An 8,487-nucleotide genomic window follows, 5' to 3' on the forward strand; every position below is an offset into this window, starting at 1 on the left:
CTGCTATGCAAGAGACCCTGGTTCAATTCCTGGGTCAGGAAGATCCCCTGGAGAAGGGATAGGCTAGCCACTCCAATATCCTTGGGCTTCTCTGGTGACTCAGATGGTAGAGAATCCGCCTGCAATGCAGGAGACCTGGGTTCAATTCCTGGGTTGGGAAGATCCTCTGGAGGTGGGCATGGCAACCCACTCCAGTATTCTGGCATGGAGAAGTCCATGGACAGAGGAGCCTGGCAGGCTACAGTTCACTGGGTCACAAAGAGTCAGACACATCTGAGCGACTAAGAATACAACCTTATACATAATCTTGTCCTGCTCTCAGATGACAGTCTTCCTTCCTAATCACAAATTCACTGTTTTGAATAAACTAAAGGCCTAATTCTAACAGTTTTTCTAGAGTTTCACCTAACTTACAACTCCCCAAACAGCTTCAATTTATAAGCACAAGTTCAGGAGAAAAAAACTGCACAGAAGTTGAGACACATTGATGATTGTATCCATCAGCAACTGTCACAATAATGCTAAGTCACAAACCAAGGAGAACTTAGTGACTACACCATAAGGCTCTTCTCTAGACTGAAGGCAGGTGGGACAACTCCATGAGCACTCATCCTGGGTCCCTGGCTGAGGAGGCAGCAGCCATTATCATGGGAAGAGGTCAGAGCCCCCAGAGGTTCATGTGGATGCACAAGGCATCTAAAGGCCCAGGACTGGAACTCACACACTGTCATTTCCTACTATATTTCATTAGCCAAAGCAAATCACAATGCCAAGTCCACATTGGTAGTGTGGGAAGTATATTTCTCCAATGGAGGCAGTGGTGAGCAAGAGAAGGAATATTTGCTCAATAGTGGTTTACTCCACAGGGTTTAACCTATGGCTCAGCAGTAAAGAATCCACCTGTGACACAGGAGACACGGGGTTCGATCTCCTGGAGGAGGAAATGGCAATCCACTCCAGTATTCTTGCCAAGAAAATCCCATTAGACAGAGGAGCCTGGTGGGCTACAGTCCATGGGAAAGAGTTGGACACGACTGCACACACACCCAAGCATGGTCTACTTCACAACACCTATGCATATGCCAACCCTTTCTTTATTCCTTGTATGTTCAGTGTTTCCCTGCATCTCAATATTAATGTCTTCCTTGCCCAGAGTTACAAGTTAGATAACACAATGCTTCTACAAATCAGAAAATTGTCCATCACAACAAAACCTGCATGAGGTCTAACCACTGTCGCCTACTTAGCCCTAGGTGAGAGACCTGGAGTAAGACGTTCGGCTAGTTGTGTGTAGCAATCACCAGAAATAAAGGCATGTATAAATGATGTGCAGTTTAAACACACATACACACACTCACAAACCACAGACATTCTTGTAAACTCACCAGTGCCACGGGGAACCTCTAGCTTGTGGTCTGGCCTTTCATGTGGAGTTTCACTTGAGTATTTACTTTGGAATTTGATAAACACAGCTATTCACAGGGCCATCACCACATGGTACATTTGCTACCACAGAAACACAGAACTTCTTCTGTAGGAACATCCCCTATTCATCCTGCAAGCTGAATCCCTGCCGTTTCCTAAAGATCCCAAAAAATGACTGTATATATTGCACGGTAATTTGGAACAGGGGGTAATCATTCATTCTGCACAGCTCTTCTTTGGCCTCCTTCCTCTGGCAAAATTACCAACATTGTGTTTTACTTTAAAACTTAAAAAAGAGAGAAAGAGAGGGAAAATATGGTCTCACTTGAACAATTGAGAAGTTGGAGTGGCAGGAATGAAGAGCTGGCTAGGGCGGGAACTTTGTCTGCGTTTGCTACCAAATTACATCTTAAGGTGCAGAAAAAAGAACAGTGAACAGGCGCCCCGGAATTAACCTCAGAACTTGCCTGTCATTTAATTTTTTCTTGTAATGATGAAGGAGAACAACCATGTCTGTCCCTTTCCTATGTGCTCAGAATTTAAGCTGAGAGAGATTCAGCAGGAGATGGATAGAAAGTGCAACACCAGTCTTAAAGCCCTAGAAGAGACCGCACAGAGAAGAAAGCTCTGTAATCAGGCAGATGCGGGTTTCCATCCAGACTTGCTCCTTCCTCTGTCATTGGGCAAAACTGCTTAAGTTACTTTTTGCTGCATAATAAACCACCTCAAAACTCGCTGGTTTAAAATGATGACCATCTGACCAGAGTCACAGTTTTGTGGGTCTAGGATGAGAGCAGGGCATGGTGTAGACAGACTGTCTCTGCTCCACAATGTCTCTGGTCTCAGATAGGACAGCATAGAGGGCTGGGAATGACTAGGATGACCCCACTCTGGACACAGATGGGATCCCGGATTCTGGCTTTGGCTAGTCTTTTTGATTCTTCTCCAAATAATATCTAATGGGGCTGGAATGTCCAAGATAACTTCTGGGTGAAGATGACCAGAAGATTGGTGCTGGCCAAGTATGTCTGTCTGTCTGTCTCTCACCCTTTCTCTCCTCTACTGCCCCTTCCTCCTCTTTCTTGTCTTCTCCCTCTCCCACTCTTCCTCTTTCATTCCCTCTGCCCCTCTCTCCTTCCCATTGCCCCTCCCCCAGCTAGGTAGCCTCTCCATATGGTTAACTTGAGCTTACTCAAAGCATGACAGTCTCAGAGTATTTGAACCTCTTACATGACATCTAGAACAGAAGCAAAAACTATCAGGTCTTTTAAAGATTAGACCCAGAAAAGGGAATGTCACTTCTATCACACATAATTGGTCAAACCAACCAGTCTCAAGGGCCAATTCAGATTTAAGGGAAGAGAGAACAATACCCAACCTCTTGATAGAAGGGTAGTAAAGAATTGTAGACATTTTTAATCTATCCCAGACTCAATTTCCTCATTTGTGAAACAAAGGCAACAACCATAGGAAGAAGTTTTGTAAAATGAATATATGACTGCTTTGAATGTTTGTGAAATAGTCGACATTTAGGTAGCATTTCAAATGGTAGCCTTTACTACCAAGAAAGTTTATTTGAACAAGGAACATCTAAAACTCCCAAGATCAGATGTTGGTCTTACTGATGTGAAGGAAAGGGAGAATAAAACTTTTCAGAGATGTAAACATATAGCTAAGATAAATTATAATTCATAATAAATATACCCATTCTATTGTTTCCTTCTGATTTGCTCCTATTGTTACTAGCCTTCTATTGCTTTCATGGTTCAGATGAATCTAATAGCAATTTCTTACAGTAGAACAGAAAACCATTATGGTGGAACTGTATTATACTCTGAGGGGGGTGAGGTGGGTAAGGAATATCCTGGTGGTGAGAGCAGATGCTTAGAACGAAGTCATGTTGTTGGAACCTGATTGTGTATGCAAGCCTTCTTCTACAGTCATACAATGGATGAAGAGAAGAACTGACCTCCTATGGAGATAGAGTCTCCCCTGGGTTGTGGAGAAGGCACTGTAGAGCAGAGAACGGGAGTTAGAGAAGAGAACTCAAGTTGAAATTCCAGCTCTGATACTCACCACAGAAGACAAGTTCCTTACCTCTCTGTACCTCCATATCTTCAACACAGAGGTATGTAGTATGAGGTATGGCACACCCAAAGCACATCAAAGTCCCTTCTTTCAGGAACTAGTCATGTCAGTGGGCACAACCACTGAGTGTCCCAGATTTTGTTATGTGTTCGCTACTTTAAACTTCCTGTCCCCCTAAGTACTTTCATATGGACACCACAGATGGCTTTTGTTTTGGAGAGTTAACTCACTTAATTCTCAGGTGGTACAGGTGCTCAGTGGTAAAGAATCTGCCTGCAAATGTAGGCGATGCAGGAGATGTGGTTTGATCCCTGGGTCAGGAAGATCACTTGGAGAAGAAACTGGCAACCCACTCCAGTATCCTGGGCAATCCCATAGACAGAGGAACCTGGCAGGCTACAGCCCATGGGGTCACAAAATAGTCGGACACGACTTACCAACTTAACACACATCCTGGAGGTAACTTGAGAAATTGAGTCTCCAGAGGTGAAGGCATATCCAAGTACACTCATTTGACTGGCTAGCTCAGTAGCTCCCAAGCTTTTGCTAAATTCACAAGCAACACCACACAGGTTAACATTGATTTTATCTTTACCTACATCATTTTTCTGCCTCAGACCATAAGTTCCTTGAAGCAGGGTCCATGGACTCTATTTTGTACACATTTCACATTTTTTTCCAGCAGGAGGACGAAAGGCAGCCTGGTGTACTAGAAAAAGTACAAGGTTTGCACTCAAATGGCCCCTTCATTTTACCATATATTAGCTGGTGACACTGAACTAATCTCTTAAATCTCTCTAAACCAGTGGTTCCAAAACATGGCTGCACATTTGAATCATTTTTATTAGTGTGTTGTTTTTTTTCCCCAAATACTAATGCCCAGCTTCTACCCCCAGGCATTCTGATGTACTGGTATGGGTTGCTGCCTAGGCACCAAGATTTCTGAAACTCCCCAGGGAATTCTATAATTGGGTTTGGAAATCATTCCTCTAAACTATTAATACAAATTCCCTCTTCTATAAAACAGTGGTGAAAATTGTCCCAATTATAAACAGCTAATGAAACATTTTAACAAGATCATAGACAGTAAAAGGTTGGCATATTATACATGATCTGAGAATAATATTCAGCCTTGTTAGCTGGTGGTGGCGGAAGTCGTGAGCCATGGTACGATGAAGACTCATGAGGACTCTCCCAGCCTAGCTAGCTATGGAGCATATTTAGATCCCTTTAAATGTCAGTCCAATTTCTATTTCTATGCATCTGGAACTTTTTCTGACTTGTAGAAAAAGTCAGAGGCATCACTGCAGAGGCATCTTTTGTTTGGACTTACCTGCGAGTGACATGGACACTTGACTGTCTCACCTTGCATAGCAATGAGATGACATGTCCTATGAGTCTAATTACTAACTAGAGAAACTTTGTGGGGTCATCAAATTTTACAAGGCTAACTTAAACATGTGAGGAGAAAATTTCGGTATCAAGTTGCATCTGAGCCTTTGAAACTATTTTGGGTCAGCTACATAGCAGAAGTTTGGGCCTGGCAGAGAGCCCTAAAACTGGGCCAAAAATAAACCAAAGACCATTATAAAAATGTCCTAAGTGCCAAATGCGTGAGATGCTAAAATTGCAATATAATGGAGTAAAATTTTACAAAAAAGGCTTTCCAATGGTGGTACTGTGTTCTAACCCAGAGAAAGAAAGTTCAGGGGGAGAAGTCAAGGAAGTGAACCCAGTCCCTGAAAAGAAGCCTTCCAGAGAGCCATGAGTGCCCCCGTCCTGGCTATTTACAGTTTATTACCCATCAGGCATCACAGGCATTGATTTTCTTCTCCCTATCAGAGAGCACAGGCTGAATAGCCAGGGTACGGGGAAGAGTTTTCATAAAAATTAATTGGGCCATTCAGCTTTTCACCGTATTTAGCAAATGCTGCTCCATTTGCCCTTCTCCTGGCCTGGACCTGCTCTTCCTGCTTCTGTCACATCCAGCGCATCCATAATGTACTCGGGCACATCCACACATTATTTATTTATAGTCTTATTTTCCTGAACTCTAGAAAAGGTGGTGATTTATTCTTGGTATAGGCCTGTGGTAGAGGTTTCAGGAAAGGTGGCAGCAAGCACTGGGATACTTCCTCCTGGTTCTCTGCCTGCCAGTCTCAGCCTGCTCTGCTCAGTCCATACCCCTCCCTCCTTTTCCCTAATTAGGAACTGCTACCAATTGTACATGGACAGATTTATGCATGGCTGGGGACCAGCTAGTCTCCCACTGATTGTCTAAAAGAAGAGTATGTTCTATGTCAAAAATCCTTTGCTTGGAGTCCAACTGTTTTCTTGGAAATAGCTCCTTTGACCCAGGCCCATAATTTTTTTTAGGTTTGAATTTTATGGGCCTGATTCAAAGTCTGTCAACATTTTCTTTCTGAGACTTATTCAGGGTACAGCATATTTTTGAAATGTGCAAAAGTTTGGGGATATTTCTGTCATCTGCTGCCAAGAGAATGTATTGGAAAAGAAGAGGGTGGGAGAGGCAGAGCATTATGCTTAATGACCACTTACTAAGGGATTTTTGAACACCAAGGCAGAAATGACATTCAGATCAGAGGTGTGTGCGTATGGCTGTGTGTGCATACTTATATATGCATGAGGATATAATATTCTGTTGTTTAAACATAATAATAATACTTTAATAATACCTCTGGTTTCCAGTTTTGTGTGTAAGGAGCTTGGAAGGCATGACACTGTCTGAACAATAAATACAAGCTGAACAGACTGAAAAATCAGCAACTCTTCTTGGATCTGGATCCGTAAGAGAGAAGAGGACACAATCAGAGCATTGCCCCCAAAGCTGGAGAAACAGATATGTGAATACAGTGTCAGGATCTAGTCCATGCGTCTTACATATAGTAGCTCACTTGATCTCTCAGATCTAATGAAGTGGGTTATTATCATCCCCATTGTAGAGATGGGGAAACTGAGACACAGAGGTATTCAAGTATTTTGCCTACAGTAACACAACTAAGTGTATGAGTCAGGTTTTGAAGTAATGCAGTCTAGCTCCAGAGCCTATGTCTTAATTATTATACCTGACTATCTCTCTAAAGTCTAGGACAATTTCCAAGTTGATGCACATAATGTGGGAGATATATTTCTAGATACTTCAAACCACACCACTTGGTAGATACATCTTATTACCCTATATAATACTGACCTTGGAGTGCTTCGTATTACATCTATAGATAATTCTCTGGCGTCAATTTGGTACCTTTAATCACAGAATCCATTGTCAAGAAGAAGACATAAGTCTCTTAAATGTTATGTCAAACTGAGGTGTTATTTGCCTGTATGGTTCAATGAGTCACACTAACTTTGAAACCGGGTGGTAGAGGCAGCAATAGTAGCAGAAATACAAATACTACTACTACTAATAATAACAATAGCAGCGAGAGTCAAATGGCACTCTGTTGATCAATTATTATTTACCAAGCATCATGCTTAGTTTTCATATTCATTATATTTTTTAATCCTCAATAAGCCCTCTAAAATAGGTATTATTATCCTCACTTTACAGGTAGTGAAACTAAGAATTATAGAGAGGTTAAGTAAATTCTGTAAAGTCACAACAAGTAAGAGGATGAGATTTGCACCTAGGTCTTAGCCTTAGGCTGCACGATCCTTTATTGCCAATTTAATCTTCTGATAAGTTTGTTCACCTGTAAAATGAAGGAAGTTGAATTCCAAGATGGCTTCTAGCTCCATAGTGAAAGGACTGAATGCCTTTGAAGACATATAAATTGAATGTCAGGAGGAAAGTAAGTAGAGGTGGGATGATTTCATTAGATAAAGATCAAAGACGCTCAGGACTTCCCTGGTGGCCCAGTGATTAAGAATCCACCTTGCAATGCTGGGGACACAGTTTCCATTCCTGGTCAGGGAACTAAAATCCCACAAGCCACAGATCAACTAAGGCTGCACGGTCACTACTGAGCCTGAGCACAACTGGAGATTCCGTGCATCGCAACAAAAGATCCCTGCATGACACGGTGACGATCCCACATGCCACAGCTAAGACCCAATGCAGCCAAATAAATAAATTTAAAAGAAAAGATTAAAGCTATTCTTCATGGAAAGGATATAAAGCATTTCTGTCCAAGAAAACCTCATCTCTGGACACAGGAACCAAAATGTCATGGTGACCAATGGCCAGAATAGACAGACTCTAAATCAGAGAGTAGATTCTCAGATAGTTGGATGTGGAGGAAAGAGCATGATGTTGGAAGTTAATGTTTACCAAACACTGGGACTCTGTACCCATATTTAAACACAGTTTCTTCTTTATATAAATGTATTTTAATGAAATGTATGAGTCAAATTAGAGAAAAATATTATATAAAAAAGTTTTAAATAATATGCAGATATGTTGGAAACAATAAAACTATTACCTACAACTGAATTTAGGAACACAGATAGTCTAGAACTCACTCTGATATTAACTAGATGTGAAACAACAAAGCTCTCTAATCTTTAGTTTTCCCATTTAAAAATAGGAGAGTTAAATTAATTTCCAAATATCTCTTAAAACTCGAGTAAAGCTTCACTTTTAAAAACTGTTCATAAATAAATTTTAAAATGTATCCATATTAGATTTCCTTACACCTTTCACTGAGTCAAGTATGCTAGCCCATCCCATAATTAGCCAAATAGGCCATTTTTCAGTTAAAAGCTGTTTGACCTATTTATTGAGTATCTCTAATCTTGAATGGTCATCTGTCTGTTCAAAGTAGTTTAGGAAAATGATTCTGAATCTCCTTCTCAATCTAATTTTACACTCACATAACAAATTTCAAGTCAATGATACAAAGATTTCCGGTTTTTAAATGGCAAGATTAACTGACACATCAGGGAAGCCCAAATGTATAGTTATGTATAAATTATGACATATGCAATGAATAAATAGTAAGCAATCATAAAATT

Source organism: Bos indicus x Bos taurus, chromosome 8, assembly GCF_003369695.1.
Source record: "Bos indicus x Bos taurus breed Angus x Brahman F1 hybrid chromosome 8, Bos_hybrid_MaternalHap_v2.0, whole genome shotgun sequence".
Taxonomy (NCBI): domain Eukaryota; kingdom Metazoa; phylum Chordata; class Mammalia; order Artiodactyla; family Bovidae; genus Bos; species Bos indicus x Bos taurus.